Genomic DNA, 21,503 nt, shown 5'->3' with positions numbered 1-21,503 from the left:
TTGGACTCACTGCATACCCTATAACTGTTTTACTTAGAAAAACAGAGTAATTACACATGCAGCAATTTTTGTGAAAAAGTATAAATCCATTTATTTTACATATATGCTGACAAACAATTAAAAACAACAGTTATTTAACAGACAGTGAGCCGTAATAAATGATGAACTGATCAATTGGGGTGGTTTGCAGGTTTACAAGGGTATATCCTGAGTGGCATTAACATCAATCAAATCACATTGCAGTAAACAGTTTAACACCAGTCTTTTTTAGTAACCAGAAGGGCCTTATCTTCCCCTCTCCACGGGAGGTAGCAAACAGCAGGCAGAGAAAAAACAACAAGTCACAGTTTAACAGCACGCCATTATATACATATCTCAGTCTATGCCTCAAGTGCAATCATGAATGCAGGCTGCAAACTATCAGTGCTCATGTGCCCAGTACACAGTTACCCTGTGCTGAAATCTCAAACCCCAGTTAGTGTCACCTCACTGAATCAAGCAAGAATATCTCATTTTGCGGTGTTGAATCATGTATTACATGCTATTACCGGTCAGGAAGGCTGTTAGGACCCACTTACCACGTGACCCCTGGCCCCAATGCGCATTTTGCACTAGCTTCCTCAATCGGGCGTGGCTACAGGCTCAGCCAATCACTCATTACTGTGGCACTGTTCTATGTGTCTTTAAATTGTTAGTCAGGTTTTTCCCAAATTTTGGCAGCCCTTGCAGTCACAGCATGAGCATTACCACTATAGGAGACCCGCTCCTTTATAATGGGAACATTTTTTCTTTACTGAGACCCTCCTCTATGTCTCTTCAAAGGGGTATTGGGTTGCGTCCGAATTTTTGGCAGCCCTTGCAGTCACTGCATATGCAATAACAGTATAGGAGACCTACTCGATAATAATGGGAACAACAAAGCATAGCCGGCTGATGGCTCTCTAATAATAGCGAGGGATGACTGCTGGCCTTTTAAGAATAGTAAGGGCCGCCTGATGGCCCTATAAAAATAGGCTTTATGACTTTCAGAGTCCCTCCATCATAAATGAAACAGGATGTGTCTGATGATGTGTCACACACCACATTGCTAGATAAGGTTGTAAAATGTTAAAATGACATTTCCCGGTGAATGCATTTGTCTTAAAAAATAACGTAAGAAAAAACAAAACAGTAGGATCTTTCTTTAGCATAAAAAACAGAGTCGCCAATGTAACCTCAATGTAATCACACTGTTCAGCTCCTGAACCTCCTCCTCCATCTCCAAAATGACCACATCAGTCACAAGCTGAAAGCACTGCAGCACTGCCTTGGCCAAGCGGCAACAGGTTTTGCTGAAGACAACATGCTTAATGCTTAGGTGACAAACCGCCTAGCATTGCAGAGTTGTTGAAAGCTGTAACACAGCAGCCTGATCTGTGGCTCTCAGGCATGAGTCGTATGTGACAATGGATGGAACCTGGTGACGGAGAAATGACAGCCGGACTAGATACAGTTTCCCTCTATGCCAGTCCTTTCACCGAGCTAAAGAATATGGCTGTGGTGAAATATAACTCCCACTGAGAAGCTGTTTCAGATTGAAAAACATTGGGCCCACCAGAGGATTTGATTGAGGGCTCACATTTCTCCCCCGCTCAAGAGCTCCATAGTAGTTGCAAAGTTAGCGCTATCATGAACTCTGCTGATGTAGAAGCCAGGGCACACCAGAGGATTCTCTGGTAGGACCGTCCAACCATGCCGAGAAGCAGTCCTGGCTAAGAAAAGTGTGTGGGAAGGTTCCCGGACACTCTATGGCTGCTTTTTTACTGAGGTGGAAACCCACGCAAACACGGGGAGAACATACAAAGTCCTTGCAGATGTTGTCCTTGCTGGGATTTGAACCCAGGATCCCAGCGCTGCAAGGCTTCAGTGCTAACCACTGATCCAATGTGCTGCCGTTCACCCTCTAATATCTAACAGGCTGGAGAAACTTGCACCTACTGCCACTCTATCTTCATCTCTTTTGTGAGAAACTAATGTATTTTGTCAGCCACTCAGTCTACCAAATAAAATTCCTGAGAAGGAAATTGGGGATGGCTTCGCTACTGGTACTGGGGGCAGTGCTAATACCATGGCGTCGTACCATAGTTTACTGGAAATATTCCAGGCTGGTAGGAGGCAAGCAAATTCCCACAGAAAAGTACCAGCAGTAATGTTCAGGGACCGGCGCTTTTAGAAGGCGGAGACAACACCGGGAAAAATAGTGATGGCTGGGGACAGAATAAGGACACGAGGTATGAGGCATGAGGTTGTGAAAAGCTTCCACCTCCATGAGCCTAAAAGGCCACATTTCAAGTGCAAGCAGCTGCCCAGAAATCTGGCAGTTTAGTATTGCGGCCTGTGGGTGGGTGGGTGGCTGCATACTTGCGCTTGCATTCCAAGTAACAGAAAACTAAGCAGATGGTGGCCTCTATCATCATCATGGCCTCACCTCAGCACTATGAACTGTCCTGAAGGAGAAGCCAGGGCACACCGGAGAAGTCTCCGGTTTTCTGGTGGGTCCGTCCAACCCTGCCGAGAAGCAGCACTGGCTAAGAAAATGTGGGGGAAGGTTCCCGGACACTCAATGGCTGCTTTTTTAATGTGGATTGAACGTGCTTATGCATGTTATTTCTCAAACTGCATTGCAGATCAGGTCATTGCCCAACTCTGTAGTCATGAAATTAAATGTGCAAAGAAAGATGTTTGTGTGTCAAAGTACCACCGACAAGTGCGAGTTGATGTTGGACGGGCTCCCATTACTTCTGCAACAAGCTGCATTAGAGGACTTCCTGGTTGAAATGACACCAAGAGTAGATACGGTATCCCTCTATGCCAGTCCTTTCACCGAGCTAAAGAATATGGCTGTGGTGAAATACAATTCTCAGCAAAAAAACCTTCCCTGGCCACATTCACCTGTCCACGTGTTTGTGGTTAGGTGGTCCTTCCCAGTAAGTGCACCGGGGAGGGCACGGTTAATGTGAGACCTGTGCTTGTGGAAGGCGTAGACGATACCAGGAGAAATATTGGCGGCTGGGGACCGAGTATGGACATCCGGCCGCCGCCGGCATGAGGTTTTGAAAAGCTTCCACCTCCACGAGCCTAAAACGCCACATTTCAAGTGAAAGCAGCTTTAGAGGACTTCCTGGGAGAAATGACAGCTGGGTAGATATGGTTTCCCAAGTCCTTTCACCAAGCTAAAGAATGTGGCTGTGGTGAAATACAACTCAGCAAAAAAAGCTGTGGACTGGTTCCGTACCGTCCCTGGCCACATTCACCTGTCCATGTGTTTGTGGTTAGGCGGTCCTTCCCAGTAAGTGCACTGGGGAGGGCACGGGTAATGTTGTGGGACCCGTGCTTGTGAAAGGCGGAGACGACACCGGGACAAATAGTGGCGGCTGGGGACCGAGTATGGATAACCGGTCGCTGCCGCCATAAGATTGTGGATAGCTTCCGCCTCCACGAGCCTAAAAGTCCACATTTCAAGTGCAAGCAGCTGTCAAAAATTTGGCAGTATAGTATTGCAGCCTCTGGGTGGGTGGGTGGCTGGGTGCATACTTGCGCTTGCATTCCAAGGAATGGGGTAGGGACAACTGAACGCTGCACTGGGACAAGGACGTGGACGGTGATTGTTGCAAGTCTGCAACGACAGGTGCATGGCGGGAGGCATCTTCGCATGCGCCAAGGAGTCACTTATGATGGGCACACTTTTAGGTAGTGACCTGGGAGTCAGAGATGCTTCCAGAGGTCTTCCCCATGCTGTTTCCATGTCTTTTCAGCACTGTATGCATGTGTCTGATGATGTGTCACACACCACATGGCAAGATAAGGTTGTAAAATGTTAAAATGACATTTCCCAGTGAATGCATTTGTCTTGGTTGAAAGCAATGCAAAAGTGCAAAAACGCATCAAAAACGCTACGTGAACATAGCCCAAGGAGTGGAGGAGTATTTTTGTTTTTGGTTATTTATTTTGCCTTATATACAAGTCATTACCCTGGAAAGGATGTTCCTTAACATATTTCCCAGGAAAATCCATTTTGGTTTCGTTTTTGTATGTTTTATTGTGAGTCCGTAAAAGTGGCGTAATACTCTGACAACGTTGTTGACAGCAGTGACATGGGAGTCAGAAATGCTTCCAGGGGTCTTCCCCATGCTGTACCCATGTCATTTGATCACTGTTTCCATCGATTTGGGCAATTTTTAGGCTCTCTGCAGACCGCCGGGGGGAAGCTGCCTGAAAAATGCTTGAGTTTCCCATAGACTTACATTGGGCTCGTTGCTCGAGTCGAGCACTAGCACTCGAATATTCCAATTTGCTCGACCCGAGCATCGAGCACCCAAGCATTTTAGTGCTCGCTCATCACTAATAATCAGTGTGAGCCCATGCCATTTATTTTATTTAATTTTTCAGCTTACACACCCTGTACACATGGGGTGCTGATTACGACTCCCACCATTGCCTCCTGGTCACGCTGATCTCAGTGCGATCAAGGAATAATGATGACAGCTGCCTTCAGTGCCTGGGATCAGCACAAAATGTACTGTTTTTGTGGCACCCCAGGGGTCCGGTTGCTACAGTGGCATTGCCTCCCTCAAAAGAGGTAATGCCATGCCTGGAAGCAAGCAGGGATTCCCTAGTCAGGTATACTAAACATGCAACACTTTCCTGGCTACAGAACAGCAAGGGGTGCCACTCCCCTTGGGAACTTGGATCTGTGTGCCGGGTTAGTTAGTCTTAGTGTGAGGAGTTGAAGAGAAGACGTCGAGAAGAGAGGAGCTGGGGACTGGAGCTGCGCGGCAGCTCACCCCAGAAGCATCGGCACAGAAGAACCGGACACCGGAGTCCGAGGCTGTGGGGCACTAAAGGCCCAGCCGCAGAAACCAGAGGGCAGGAGACTGCAGGTCTCCTGGCCCCATCAGACGCCTGGAGGCTCAGCAGCACCGCAGGGTCCAGCACCTCCAACTTCACCTGGCAAGGAGGATTCTTTACTTGCTTCCAGGCTGCCCGGACTTCCACTTCTAGAAAGTACCCTAGTCCCGGCTTGTCTTATCACCACCAGTAAAGACCCTGGGACCGCACTTCCTTGTCTCTGTGTTTCTTGCTGCGCCATCAACCCCTGCACTACAACGCCCAGCACAACCTGCAATATCTACACTGCCCTGGAGCTAGCTCTTCCTGTGGAGAGCCACACCATCCCTGCTGCAGTAACATCAGCTTCAGAGGACCTGCTCCGCAGCGGCGGCTCCCTTTAGCTGCATTCCACAGGTGGCGTCACTAACTCTATAAAAACACTATAAATCCCCTATCCATAACCCCTTTTATTGACCGCCCTGGGTCACAGACCGGGTCACCGCCACTGTGGCATTCCCCAGCATCTACCGGCCCGGCACCGGGTACCTAGGGCCCAGGGGGCGCGTCAACTTGGCGTCACGAACAGGATTCACGAAGCCTGGTATAACCGGGTCCTGTGTGCAATAAACGTTATTGAACTGTGTTATCAAGTGGTTTGCCGCTTGCCGAGGGGGAAGAAAGAAGCCCCAATCAGGAACCGCCGGGTAAGAGATCCCTCCACCTGCAGAGCAGCATACTGGTACGTCAGCAGACGCCCAGGACCTGGCTGAGGTTCAGTAGGGGGGAGGAAGATGCCCAACATGGAGGAAGGTTCAGCCGCAGGCGCGGCTGCTGCCACTGTGATGCCGTTATCATTGCCATATATACCGGGGGCGGCATGGTTGCCCCAGTACTCAGGGGAGTCGCACACCCTGAACGACTTTGAGTAGAGACTGCGCAGTTAGTTTAAAGTATACCCCCTGTCTGAGGAGCAAAAAATCAACATTCTCATAGGCCAGCTAATCGGTGCAGCCCAGAGAGAGGTGAAGTCCTGGCCAGGGAGAGACAAAGGCACTGTAAAAGAAATACTGGCCCGGTTAAAGGATACCTTTGACTCCCGCACCGCAGCAGAAATTAAAATGAAGTTTTACGGGTGCAAACAAAGAGTACAGGACAGTGTACGGGACTATGCTCTTAACCTGCAGGAGGCGCTGCGGGCCATCAAACAGGTAGACCCCGACAGTGTGCATGATGAGGACAGATTGCTGACTGAGTAGTTTATTGAGGGGCTCTTGTCCGGCGCTCACAGGACACAGCTGCGCATTATGGCTCTGCAAAACCCTGATCTGGACTTTGCGCAATTTAAAGACAGAGCCATCCGGCTGCTGCGAGAATCAATACCTGGAGGCGCTGCATCCCACCGGCACCCAGCTATCACATATCACCAGGAGGTGGCATCCTTTTCCCTAGAACCTGTGGGGGCTGACGCGCAGACTCTGGACAATGACCCATCTGCAGACCTGCGCCTTCAGGTCCAGGAGCTGACCAAAAGTGTGGCTGCATTAACCAAAACCGTGCAGGCCATTCAGGTGTCCCCCCAAGGAAAAGATCCAGCTGGATTCCAGTCCAGATGACGTCCCGTGGCAACGACAGAGGAGAATTCCACCGATTAGAGGGAGGAACAGCGATCGCTACGACCAGGACGGACAACCCATCTGCCGCCTCTGTCAAAAGGCGGGACACTACGCAAGATTCTGTAATTTAAAATGAGCAACCCCTGGGGCAGAGGGCCAACCTCCAGGAGTAAGACAACCAGGCCCACAAAGCTGGCGAGACTAGTACGTGGAAGGACGACCGGTCCTACCTGTCGTGCTTGATGGCATCCCAATGAACGCACTGCTGGACACTGGGTCCCAGGTGACCACGATGCCATATATCCTTTATAAACAATACTGGACTGATTCAGACATTACCCGCCGTCCAGATGAACATCTTAGTATCTATGCCAGCAATGGTCAGCCCTTGCCTTAGGTGGGGTATAAAGAGGTGACCATAAAAGTTGGCAAAGTAGAATTGCAATCACAAGGAATGATTATTGTTGATATTGATCGCCGAGAAAGTCATCCCATGATAACCTTAGGCACTAATGTGATAGAAAATTGTCTTGGAGAAATTATTGTTTTGTTGCAACAGGTCGCAGAGACTGCCAGTTCCAGTCAGCAGCGAGTTCTGCAGAAGGAGATCAGAGCCCTGATGAAAAGACAACAGGTAGAGCTGTCTGGAGGGGAAATTGGCAGTGTCAGGATGAGTGATCCATTCCCCTAGGAGCGAAATGTTAATATGGTGTCGGGCAGCAATTGGTCTCAGGGGTCAAGATTATCAGGCCCTGGTAGAACCCGTATACTCTGACAGTAGGCCCACCATCTTGACAGCCAGGGGGGTAGTCGATGTCCGCAAGGCGAGAGTACCGATACGCATCCTGAATTGTGGGGAAAAAGAAGTCCAGTTGCCCCGGTATGCTACCCTTGCTAAGCTGTTCACTGTCAGTAACAACACAATAAAGACAGTGGAACCCTTGCCTCCATCCAAACCGGCTGAGGATAACGGCTCCAAGGGGCAGATGAAGGATTGGTGTCAGAAGCTACAAGTGGGCACTGACTCCACCCCTTTGCTCCAAAAGCATGGAGTATACCGGGTGGTCCAAGAGTATGAGCGGGTCTTCAGTAAACACCCATTAGACTTTGGGCAGGTAAAAGGGGTCCAACATCATATCCCCACAGGAGATCATCCACCCATTAAAGAGAGGTACCGGCCTGTACCTCCAGCTCACTATCAATGTGCCAAGGGAATGTTACAGGAGATGAAGGAGGCTGGGGTGATCAGAGATAGTTGTAGCCCCTGGGCAGCTCCATTAGTTCTCGTGAGAAAGAAGGATGGTACAATGAGGATGTGTGTTGACTACAGGCAGATTAACCGCATTACACATAAGGATGCCGACCCATTACCCAGGATTGAGGAGTCACTAGCTGCATTAAGATCTGCTAATTATTTCTCCACTTTGGATCTCGCCAGTGGGTATTGGCAGGTTCCTGTGGCAGAGGCGGACAAAGAAAAGACCGCGTTTACAACACCAATGGGCCTCAACGAGTTCAGCTGCATGCCATTCGGGCTCTGCAACGCCTCAGGAACCTTCCAGCGGTTAATGGAGTGCTGCCTAGGACACAAGAACTTCAAAACTGTCCTGCTGTACCTGGACGACGTAATTGTCTACTCGAAGACATGTGAAAACCACCTGGAGCACCTGGCCGAGGTGTTCGAAGCCCTATCCGGTTTTGACCTTATGGTAAAGCTGTCCAAATGCCACCTGTTGAAGCCCAAGGTGCAGTACCTAGGTCATGTGGTAAGTGCCGAAGGTGTAGCGACAGACCCTGAAAAAGTCACCGTGATCAAGGACTGGCCAAGACCCTCCACTATCAAGGAAGTGCGGCAGTTCCTCTGGCTGGTAGGCTACTACAGAAGATTTATCAAGGGTTTCACCAAGATAGCAGCACCCATGCAGGACCTCCTGGTAGGCCAGTCCAAGAAGGCCAAGAACCCAAAACCTCCGTTCAAATGGGGTAAACCAGAATACGAATCCTTCACCCAACTGAAGATAGCTCTGACCGGAGACGAAGTCCTAGCCTATCCTGACTATGGCCAACCCTTTATACTCCATACAGATGCCAGCAATGTGGGATTGGGAGCGGTGCTGTCCCAGGTACAGCAAGGCAGAGAGAGAGTGTTTGCCTACGCCAGCAGGAAGCTCCAGCCCACGGAAAGGAACCCCGACAACTACAGTTCCTTCAAGTTGGAGTTTTTCGCCATAGTCTGGGCTGTAACAGAGCGCTTCAAGCACTATCTCGCCTCCTCCAAATTTAGAGTCTTCATGGACAATAACCCTCTGACGCACCTGGAGACTGCAAAGCTTGGTGCCCTAGATCAACGATGGATGGCCTGACTGTCTAACTACGAGTTCACCATCAAGTATCAGGCGGGGCATAAAAATGCAAATGCTGATGCGCTGTCCAGGATGCCCAACTTGCCAGATGGGGGAGAAGACCCGGAAGAGCTGGAGGAGATAGAAATACCCGCTTTCCATCGTCATGGGGTGACCCAGTGCTCCCACTGTGTGAGGGACAAGCACTCCGCCAACAGAGAGGCCACGTTCAACCCATTGCCCCACCATGGATGGGCAGAAACGCAGGATAGCGACCCGGCTGTCCGTCTAGTCAAGGAGTTGCTGATGCAAGCTGACTCGTACCCTGATCCAGATGCTCCACAGGAGACGCAACAGTTGTGGAAGGAGAAGGGCAAACTGTTCATCTACGAAGGAAAGCTGTGTCGAAGAAGCATCAACTCCCGGACACATGAACTGGTCTGACAGGTGGTAGCCCCGAGGTGGGATGCGTCAATGGTCTTAGAAGCGTACCACGATGGAACAGGACACATCGGGTGGAAGAAGTTAGAAGTACTGCTACGTGAGCGGTTCTACTGGGTTGGCATGAGGAAAGCAATTGAGAGATGGTGTCGAGAATGTGGTCCATGCAACATGAGACGGAAAGACCATGACAGCCAGAGGGCTCCCCTGCAGCCCATAATCACCAAACAACCACTTGAACTGGTAGCCTTGGACCACGTGAAGCAAGCCCCAAGCCGGTCAGGCTATGTCTACGCTCTCACCATAGTAGACCACTACTCCCGGTTCCTGGTAGTAGTGCCAGTAAAAGACCAGATGGCTCAGACGGCAGCCAAAGCATTCCAACAGCACTTTTGTCGCCCGCACGGTTACCCTGAATGGGTGCTTACCAACTAAGTTCAAGCCTTTGAAGCAGAGGTGTTCCAGGAATTCTGTAACTTGTACGGCTGCAAGAAAATCAGGACGATCCCCAGACCAACGGGTTGTGTGAAAATATGAACCAGGTGGTAATCGACCTGTTGAAGACGTTGCCCCTTGAAGAACGTAGCCTGTGGCCAGAGAAGTTACCAGATTTGGTGGACCTATATAACCACATCCCGGTGAACTCTACCAACTGTACACCCGCTTACCTGATGAGAGCAAGACCTGGTAAGCTACCCATTGACTTGAACATGGGAGTCCTAACACCAGAGACAACTTCACCAGATGCGGATTGGGATACCGAGCGGCAGCAACAATATCGCAAGGTGCAAGAATGTGTTGAGAGAAGTTTGTCCCAGGCGAGACAGAAGCAAGAGAAAACTTACAATCAGCACGCACCTGCCATTCCCTTATCACCTGGAGACAGGTACTTAAGAGGAAGAGACGAGTCCACAAGTTAGATGACCAGTGGGAGGTTGAGCCATACACCGTCCTACCCTCAAATTACGACAACACCAAAGTGTGCCTCATCAGCAAAGATGGAGGAGAAACTTCAGTGGCAGTCTCAAGAGATTACTTGAAGATATGTCCTGAACAGTTGAAACACACAGAAGAAGATCAAGATAGCCCTCGGCCCACAGAAAAAGTGGAGGAAACGGTCCAGACAGTCCTCGGAGAATTTCCCCGGTCTTGGACGCAGGTGAACAAAGCGATGCACTTTGGAAGTGCATTGAGGTGAAGGGTACATTGCTGGAAAAGGAAAAACAAACAAACAAAAAAAAAAAACAACTCTTTAAATCTCTTAGTTTGCGAGTGTGAACGAGCTGCGTGTGTCCGGAGCGTAAGTGCTAACGAAAGTAAGTGTGTGACTTGTTTTTCAGTGAAGAGGTATTGGGAATCCTGCAGAAAATACCTGTGTGAATTGCGGTGAGTGCTGCATTGTGACCTGCTGAGTGCTTTTCTACCTGTTTAGATTTATTGGGCTTTTTAAAACCTATTTTCTCACTACAGTTTTAGTTTCTTAGTTTACTACCTGTGTATTTAAGGGTTAACTACATTGCACTAAAATCCTGAGGTGTAGATTTACTCACAAGGGGTTAATTAAGGGGAAGGGGTCATAATTAAGGGTTTATAAGGGGCACCTGGTTGGGCATCAAGTCCTTTGGAAGTGCATTGAGGTGAAGGGTACATTGCTGGAAAAGTAAAAAAAAAAAAAAAAACTCTTTAAATCTCTTAGTTTGCGAGTGTGAACGAGCTGCGTGTGTCCGGAGCGTAAGTGCGAACGAAAGTAAGTGTGTGACTTGTTTTTCAGTGACTTTGGATTCAGGGAGTTTGGAAGGGAGGACTTAGGACTGAATTGCTGACCGTATTTCATTCTTTCTTTACTTTACTTTTTACTTAATTAATCCACCTGACCTACTTATCTGATTCCCCCCTCTATACTTGATTCTTAATTGATCCCCCTTCCATGCTTAACTGATCCCCCGCCGATATCTAATTGATACACTTGCACATCCCTAATTGATCCCCGTCCATACACCTATATATAAATAATTGTGTTTTGTACTTGTATATATATACACTGACTGTATCCCCATATTTAGAATGACGTCCATGTTGGCCGGAGCCGTGCAGTGTACATCTTGCGCAATGTATGCATTCCGTGAGCAACCGCTCGAGGATCCATACTGCTGCGAGAGATGTGAGCATATCGTGCACTTGGAAGCCCAAATTCTGGATCTAAATGCTCAGATAGCGATACTGAGGAGCATCGACAACATGGAACGGAGTTTGCTGCTCAACGAGCAGACACTCAATGGGTCAATACTGGGGGTGGAGCATAGAGGGGAAGTGCAGGCTGAACAGGCAGGGAGCTGGATAACAGTTAGGAGGGATAGAGGGAAGAAGTATAGGAAGGCTGGTTCAGAACCGGCATTATTGGAGCACGACAGATCCTCTGACCGCCGGGGGAGTGTATGCTCCAGTAATGAGGGGGAGGGGGGAAGTGTAGGGCAGGCAAGACAGGTTCTGGTAGTGGGTGACTCTATTATTAGGGGGACAGACAGGGCAATCTGTCACAAAGACCGGGATCGCCGAACGGTGTGCTGCCTCCCTGGCGCTCGAGTCCGGCACATCGCGGATCGGGTTGACAGGTTACTGGGTGGGGCTGGCGAAGACCCAGCGGTCATGGTCCACATCGGCACCAATGACAAAGTGAGTGGTAGATGGAGGGTCCTTAAAAATGATTTCAGGGACCTAGGTAGGAAGCTTAGGGCAAGGACCTCCAAGGTTGTTTTCTCAGAAATACTACCAATCCCGCGAGCCACACAGGAGCGCCAACGGGAAGTTAGGGAGGTGAATAAGTGGCTAAAGAGTTGGTGCATGGCAGAAGGGTTTGGGTTCATGGAGAACTGGGCCGACTTCGCGGTCGGCTACAGGCTCTACCGTAGGGACGGGCTACACCTCAATGGGGAGGGTGCAGCGGTGCTGGGGAAGAAGATGGCTAATAGGTTGGAGGAGTTTTTAAACTAGAGACGGGGGGGGGGACCAAGGAAATAGGTGGGATGTGAGGCAAGCAAGGGGGAAGGGGAGAAGTGAATATAATGAGGGTGGAGAGGGGGGTGGGGATAGTACAGTTAGATCGTTAGAGAAGAATAGGATGCTAAATAACCCCAAAGTTTTATCTTGCATGCTGACCAACGCAAGAAGCCTGACCAATAAGGCGGATGAGCTGCGGGCGCTTATATCGGAGGAGAGGTATGACATCGTAGGTATAACAGAGACTTGGCTAGACGATAGCTACGACTGGCTGGTAAATTTATTAGATTATAGTTTATTTAGAAGGGACCGGAAACAGGGGAAAGGCGGAGGAGTCTGCTTATATGTAAAGTCATGTCTAAAACCCAGACTAAGGGAAGATATAGGAGAGGGAGAAGAGGGGGTCGAGTCCATGTGGGTAGAGATAGAGGGGGCAAAAAATAATAATAAAATATTACTGGGGGTCTGCTATAAGCCACCAAATATAACAGAGGAGAATGAGAATCTGATATTAGGACAAATAGACAAAGTAGCAAAACATAATGAAGTGATTGTAATGGGGGATTTCAACTACCCGGATATTGACTGGGAAACAGAAACCTGTAGATCTCAGAAAGGAAAAAGGTTCTTGACAAATATTAAGGATAATTATCTCTCCCAACTAGTGCAGGAACCAACGAGAGGGAATGCCGTGTTGGACTTAATATTGACTAATAGGCCTGATAGAATAACTGAGCTACAGATAGGGGGGCACCTAGGTAATACCGATCATAATATTATCGACTTCAAAATGCCCTTCAGTAGGGTTATCAATAAGGGAACAACAAAAACATTAAACTTTAGGAGGGCAAAGTTTGATCAGCTGATAGAAAACCTTCAACTTATTGACTGGGACAAAGTACTTAATCAATGGAATACGAATAGTAAATGGGAAACCTTCAAAAGAATTCTGAATACTCAGTGCGAGAGGTATATACCGTATGGGAATAAAAGGGCCAGAAATAAGAGGAAACCAATATGGTTGAACAAGAACATAAAAGGGGCGTTAAATAGCAAAAAAGAGGCATTCAAGAGATTAAAACAGGAAAACAGTAAGGAGGCACTAATGTGTTACAAGGAAAAAACGAGAACCTGTAAAAAACAAATAAAAATAGCGAAGGAGGAAACAGAGAAACGTATTGCTAGGGAAAGTAGATCAAATCCCAAACTGTTCTTTACGTATATAAATAGTAAAAGGATTAAATCGGATAATATTGGACCGATAAAAAGTGAGGAAGGCAAAATCATAGAGAAAGATGAGGATAAAGCTAATCTATTAAATAATTTTTTTTCGACAACTTTCACAAAGGACATAGAACTAACAGGAGAAATGAGAAGTGACAAGCTTAATCCTCCACTAAGTATGACTAATCTAACCCAAGTTGAGGTACAGAAACGCCTCAGTAACATTAAAATAAACAAATCACCAGGACCTGATGGCATACACCCACGGGTACTAAGGGAACTAAGTAATGTGATAGACAGACCGTTATATATTATATTTAAGGACTCTGTTGAGACTGGGTCTGTACGACTTGATTGGCGACAGGCGAATGTAGTGCCAATATTCATAAAGGGAGCGAAAAGTGACGCCGGAAACTATCGGCCGGTGAGTCTGACGTCCGTTGTGGGCAAAATTTTTGAAAGCTTCATTAAAGAGGCAATTACGGAGCATCTTGATGCTAATAATCTTTTAATCCCGAACCAACATGGATTCATGAGGAATCGCTCCTGCCAAACAAACCTGATTGACTTCTACGAGGAGGTTAGCTCTCGATTAGATCAGGGGGAACCAGTGGATGTCGTGTATCTCAACTTCTCAAAAGCGTTCGATAGCGTGCCACATAATAGGTTGGTATACAAAATGAGAATGATGGGGCTGGGGGAAAATGTCTGCAAGTGGGTAGCTAACTGGCTAAAGGATAGAAGGGAGAGGGTGGTTATAAATGGAATATTCTCAGATTGGGTAAGCGTCACTAGTGGGGTACCACAGGGGTCTGTACTAGGCCCAATGTTATTTAATATCTTTATTAACGACATAGTCAACGGGATAAATAGTAAAATATCAATATTTGCAGATGACACAAAGTTAAGTAAAACAATTAATACAAAAGAGGACAGTGCAGACCTACAGAGGGATTTGGATAAGTTGGGTAGGTGGAGCATTAAATGGCAAATGAGGTTTATCGAGGAGAAATGTAAGGTCATACATATGGGAAGGAAAAATGGAAGTCACCAGTACTCACTGAATGGGAAATCATTGGGGAATTCAGAGATGGAGAAGGACTTGGGCATCTTGATTGATAGCAAACTAAATTGGAGTGCCCAAAGTCAGGCCGCTGCTGTAAGGGCAAACAGGGTAATGGGATTTATCAGAAGAGGTATAGCTGCAAAGGATGAGAACATTGTTCTTCCACTGTACAAAGCACTGGTCAGACCACACTTGGAATACTGTGCTCAGTTATGGGCCCCAATATATAGAAAGGATATAAATGAGCTTGAAAAGGTACAAAGGAGGGCAACAAAATTAATAAAGGGAATGGAGGGACTGCAATACCCAGAGAGGTTGGCAAAACTAGGACTATTCAGCCTGGAAAAGAGAAGGTTGAGGGGGGACATAATAAATGTGTACAAATATGTTAGGGGACAGTATAGAGATCTTGCCCGGGATTTGTTCAAAAGAAGGGATATTACGGTAACAAGAGGGCATTCACTAAGACTGGAAGAGAAAAGGTTTCAGCACCAGCATAGGAAGGGGTTCTTTACGGTAAGAGCAGTGAGAATATGGAATTCACTGAGTGAGGAGACGGTAATGTCAGATTCACTACACCAGTTCAAGCGGGGACTGGATGCATTTCTAGATGCCAGGCAGATTTCAGCATATACTTAAAAATAAAATAAAATAGTAGGTTGATACAGGGATTTATTCTGACTGCTGGTTTCAGAGTCGGGAGGGAATTTTTCCTCAGGTGAAGATTGGCTAAATCATTTGGGGTTTTTGCCCTCCTCTGGATCAACTTTAGCAATTACAGAACTAACAGGTCGAACTTGATGGACGCAAGTCTTTATTCGGCTTTACAAACTATGTTACTATGTTACTATGATTGTGGTACCGGTCTTGACCTTTCTCCAAGCGGCCTCACCGGAAGCTGCAGAAATCCCAGAACAGCTGGAAGACCAGTCGGCCCCAGAGACAGAGGTTTCATCATCAGCAGACCTGGAGAATCTACCCTCTGCTAGCAGTGAACCTGTCGTACCCATGGTGAGCCAAAGAATTCGTAGGAAATTACCCAGCTTACCAGTGTTACCTCAAACTACCCGTAGTGTAATTCACACTGAATCCACCACACCAGGGGTAGACACAAGGGGCCAGGGTAGAGCAGTGACTACCAATGTACTACGTAGATCGACCAGGAGTACAAAAGGTCAGCTCCCTGCCAGTTGGAGAAACTAAAATGTAAAGAATTAAAGTATAAGAGAACTAAAGTGTATGTTGTTTATAGTTGTACCCATTAAATAGTCTTGGAAAAGTATATTTGTTGAATTTATGGACAATTGGACCACAGGACTAGGTGTGGTCAGGACAATATTGAAAATAGTTGCTAATCGGCCTAGAAAATAAACCGCAGGCGTGGCTGAAGACCAGGCCCAACGAAAGAGTGCCCACCAGCCAAATTACAGTTACCAGGCTTGTGGCGTAAGGACTAAGCGCCGCAGTGACTGCTTTCAATTTTTGTTGGTTTTTTGTAATTTTTGACTTTGTAACACTGTTTGTAATGTGAATTATTATTTGTTAATTTTGAAAAGTATCTTCAGTCCGGGAGTACTGAAGTTAACTAGGGGGGAATATGGCACCCCAGGGGTCCGGTTGCCACAGTGGCATTGCCTCCCTCAAAAGAGGTAATGCCATGCCTGGAAGCAAGCAGGGATCCCCTAGTCAGGTATACTAAACATGCAACACTTTCCTGGCTCCAGACCAGCAAGGTGAGCCATTCCCCTTGGGAACTGGAATCTGGGGGCGGGGTTAGTTAGTCTTAGTGTGAGGAGTTGAAGAGAGGACATCGAGAAGAGAGGAGCTGGGGACTGGAGCTGCGCGGCAGCTCACCCCAGAAGTATCGGCACAGAAGAACCGGACACCGGAGTCCGAGGCTGTGGGGCACTGAAGGCCCAGCCGCAGAAACCGGAGGGCCGGAGACTGCAGGTCTCCTGGCCCCATCAGAAACCCGGAGGCTCAGCAGCACCGCAGGGTCCAGCACCGCCACGTGGGAGCGACGCACCAGCAAGGCCCGAGCTGCCTGCCATATGGGTGAGCACAGAAACGTTACAATCAGGAACGAGGGCCACCGCACAGCTACAAGCAGCAGGGCCAAAGAGTTTAGTGGAAAGGGAAGGCCTCCAACTTCACCTGGCAAGGAGGATTCTTTACTTGCTTCCAGGCTGCCCGGACTTTCACTTCTAGCCAGTACCCTAGTCCCGGCTTGTCTAATCACCACCAGTAAAGACCCTGGGACTGCACTTCCTTGTTTCTGTGTTTCTTGCTGCGCCATCAACCCCTGCACTACAACGCACAGCACAACCTGCAATATCTACACTGCCCTGGAGCTAGCTCTTCCTGTGGAGAACCACACCATCCCTGCTGCAGTAACATCAGCTTCAGAGGACCTGCTCCGCAGTGGCGGCTCCCTTTAGATGCATTCCACAGGTGGCGTCACGAACTCTATAAAAACACTATAAATCCCCTATCCATAACCCCTTTTATTGACTGCCCTGGGTCACGGACTGGGTCACCGCCACTGTGACATTCCACAGCATCTACCGGCCGGCACCAGGTACCCCACGGCCCAGGGGGCGCGTCACTTTTCCCTGGCACCGTTACGTGTCACGCGACACATGGATCGCACACGGATGTGTCACATGGACATTCGGATCTCCGGATGTCACACGAATGTCACATACTGTGGTAGATCGACTCACTCGGCTCCTTATAGAGGCAGACACACGAACCGTTTCTATTTAAATTGCGGCTGGTTTATTGCAATACTCATAAACCATGTCACCAGAAAACGTAAATACAGCCTTTGTCCGGCAAAAGGTAAAACAAAAAATAACAAGTCTATACAATAGTGCTGGTTAGCCCACCTGGCTTAGAGTCCAGCTTCCATGTCCTTTAACAAAGGTATTCAGTCCAGGAGACTTGCAATCTCCATACTTCCAGCATATGTGAAACAAAACAGCTCAGAACTTTCACCTCCAGGCCCACCCCACACCAAATGCTCTAAAGGCTGTGAATTTTATCCTCTGACCTCCTCCCTCTCTACAGGTGTTCAATCATCCTAGCACTAAAGATGCCTGATTAACCCCTTAGTCCTTTGTGTGCTGGAACCTTTTCCCTATGTTTAATTACTGGAGCTAGCAATCTCTGTGCTACATATCTCCCATCCAGTACTTTGCCAGTGACTTTGTCACAACACGTACATGCGAATAGCACATGGACACAGACAACGGATCTCACCAGTACTGTTTTTTCCTGTACAGGAATCACCTGAACATGTGAAGGAGGCCTTAGGAATTCGCTCAGTTTGCAGAAGGAGACGTCAGTCGTCACATGACCACAAGCCTGCAAATTGCATGTGAGCAATCACGTGACGACCGCTCAATCTGGAAAACTGAGCAAAATCCTAACAGAGCGTATAGTACACACTTTTAGGATTTGGCATGTCAATGAGCAGATTTACAAACACAGGGCGATACCTGTCAGTTTAGGGGAGCAGAGAAGGGAGAAGCCACCAGAGGCCAGCCTCTAGGGCTAATCATTCTGGTCGCATTGTCCCTGGCAGGTTATATTGAATGTATGTTTTCTCTGAAACGCGACAGCATCAGAGTAACATATACACGAGTACAATAATGGAGTCAATGTCTGATTCCTGTGGCCAGGGGGCCATTCAGTAGATATCAGCTGTCAGGTTCCTTAACTTGTGGCAAAGTAAAATTGGAAGCCATACGTTACATGGCGTCACTGCTCTCTGCAGATCACATGCATTGGTTCAATGTGGAAGTAAAAGCCATTCTATCCATTTAGGGCCACGTACTTACCATACCAAATACTGAAGGTGGGGACGTGGCCTAATGTAAATATACCATCTAAGGTGTGTATTATGAGGTTCTGCAGCAGCTGAGGTGAATTATGAGGTTCTGTAGCAGCTGAGGTGTTTATTATGAGGCTCCGTAGCAGCTGAGGTGTGTATTATGATGTTCTTCAGAGGCTGAGAAGTGTATTATGAGGCTCTGCAGCAGCTGAGATCTGTATTATGAGGTTCTGCAGCAGCTGAGGTATGTATTATGATGTTCTTCAGCAGGTGAGAAGTGTATTATGAGGTTCTGCAGCAGCTGAGGTGTGTATTATCAGGTTCTGTAGCAGCTAAGGTGTGTATTATGAGGTTCCTCTGCAGATGAGGCATGTTCTGCAGTGGCTGAAATGTGCATTATGAGGATTTGCAGCGACTGAAGTATGTCTTGCGGTGGATAAGGTGATTATTATGATATTCTGCAGCAACTGAGAAGTGTATTATGCTGTTCTGCAGCAGCTGAGGTGTATTATGAGGTTCTGCAGAAGCTGAGGTATATTATGAGGTTCTGCAGCAGCTGAGGTGTATTAAGAGGTTCTACAGCAGCTGAGGTATATTTTAAGGTCTGCAGCAGCTGTGGTGTATTATGAGGTTCTGCAGCAGCTGCAGTGTATTATGAGGTTCTGCAGCAGCTGAGGTGTATTATGATGTCCTGCAGCAACTGAGATGTGTTTTATGCTGTTCTGCCGCAGCTGAGGTGCGAACTATGAGGTTCTGCAGCAGTTGAGGTGTCTAATATTCTGTTCTGTAATAGCTGAGGTGTCTAATATGAGGATCTGCAGCAGCTGAGGTGTGTACTATGATGTTCTGCAAAGGCTGAGGTGTCTATTATGAAGTTCTACAGCAGCTGAGGTGTCTAATATGAGAATCTGCAGAAGCTAAAGTGTGTACTATGAGGTTCTGCAGCAGCTGAGGTGTGTGTGATGTGGTTCTGCAGCAGCTGAGGTGTGTATTGTCAGGTTCCATAGCAGCTGACATGTGTATTATGAGGTTGGTTCTGCAGAAGCTGAGATGTTTTTAGGAGATTCTGCAGCAGCTGAAGTGGGTTCTATGAGGTTTTGCAGCGACTGAAGTATGCTTTGCGGCAGATAAGGTGAGTATTATGATTTTCTGCAGCAATATAATATGAGGATCTGCAGCAGCTGAGGTGTGTATTATGAGGTTCTGCAAAGGCTGAGGTGTCTAATATGAGGTTCTGCAGCAGCTGATGTGTGTATTATGAGGTTCTGCAGCAGCTGAGGTGTGTGTTATGAGGTTCTGCAGCAGTTGGTGTGTGTATTATGACATTCTGCAGCAGCTGAAGTGTCTAATATGAGGTTCTGTAGCAGCTGAGGTGAGTATTATGAGTTTCTGCAGCAGCTGATGTGTGTATTATGAGGTTCTGCAGCAGCTGAGATGTGTATTATGAGGTTCTGCAGCAGCTGAGGTGTCTAATATGAGGTTCTGCAGCAGCTGATGTGTGTATTTTGAGGTTCTGTAGCAGCTGAGGTGTGTATTATGAGGTTCTGCAGCAGCTGGAGTATATTATAATGTTCTGCAGCAGCTGAGGTGTATGATGAGATTCTGCAGCAGCTGAGGTGTGTATTATGAGGTTCTGCAGCAGTTGCGGTGTATTATGAGGTTCTGTAGCAGCTGAGGTGTCTAATATGAGGTTCTGCTGAGTTGGGTATTACCGTATATACTCGACCCGAATATAAGCCGACCCGAATATAAGCTGAAGCACCTAATTTTACCACAAAAAACAGGGAAAATTTATTGACTCGAGTATAAGCCTAGGGTGGGAAATGCAGCATCTACTGGTAAATTTCTCCATCCTGGTATGCATGGCCCCCTCATCCCCAATCCTGGTATGCATTGCCCCCTCATCCCCAATCCTGGTATGTATGCCCCCCTCATCCCCATTCCTTTTATGCATGGCCCACTCATCAAAAATCTTGGTATGCATAGCCCCCTCATTACCAATCCTGGTATGCATGGCTCCATCATCCCCAATTCTCGTATACATGGACCCTAGTCCTGGTATGCATGGACCTCAGTCCTGGTATGTGTGGACCCCTTTCCTGGTATGCATGGCCTCCCATCCTGGTATCCATGGCCCCCCATCCTCGTAAGCATGGCCCCCCATCACTGCACACATGAAAAAAAACACTTCCACTCACCTTTCTCCCCTCTGCTCCAGCGCTGCATCCTGTTTGCCAACAGCTGATCTCAGCATCACTGCCATGCGCCCTCAGATGCTGAGGTGAGCTGCGGGGATATTTTATGCTTCTAGTTTTGCTTCAGTCAGTAGTCCACATTTCAAAATCTAAATTCTTTCTGCTAATAACGTGGCGCTAAAACAAGGCCAGATATATGCATAGAAATATTTGGTGCTGGTAATTTTTTTGACCAGGCAGGAGTTCTCATTTGAAAATCTAAATTATTTCTGCTACTAGTGTGGCACTGAAACAAACCCACACTTGTGCATAGAAATATTTGGTGCTGGTAGTTTTTTTGGCCAGGCAGGAGTTCACATTTGAAAATTTAATTTTTTTCTGATAATAGTGTGGTTCTGAAACCAGGCCACATTTCAGCTTTTAATCCTTTTGTGCTAATATTGTGCTCCATCCAGGGGTCCACATTTCAAAATCTAAATTATTTCTGCTACTAGCGTGCTTCAGAAAGCATACTGTTACGGATCCGGGTGGTGGAACCTCTGTGCTTCGATGCAAGGAGGGACCAGAGGGGCATAACTAAGTGCCTACTCGGACTGACCCAGGTCACACAGCGGCTTAGTCGACTCCGTGAACCAGGGAGTGACCAGGCAGGTGAACCAGGTGCCACTCTGGGACTGACCTTGTGTGAGAGCAGGTGACTCCCACGGGTCAGATGACAGAAGCTAACAGATACAGTGGATAAGCATGGCAGGTAGGCTGGCGGGTGATCCGGGTAGACAGCAGGCGGGTATGGCAGGTAGCCAGACAGGTGCTCCGGGTAGGCAAGCTGGCAGGTATGGCAGAGAGCCAGACAGGCGCTCCGGGTAGGCAGGCAGGCACGGCTGAGAGACGATAGACAGGCTGGCGGGCACGGCTGATAGA

Source organism: Phyllobates terribilis, unplaced genomic scaffold (assembly GCF_046119375.1).
Source record: "Phyllobates terribilis strain yellow unplaced genomic scaffold, ASM4611937v1 Scaffold_11__3_contigs__length_659146591, whole genome shotgun sequence".
Lineage (NCBI taxonomy): Eukaryota > Metazoa > Chordata > Amphibia > Anura > Dendrobatidae > Phyllobates > Phyllobates terribilis.
This window is presented reverse-complemented; position numbering follows the sequence as displayed.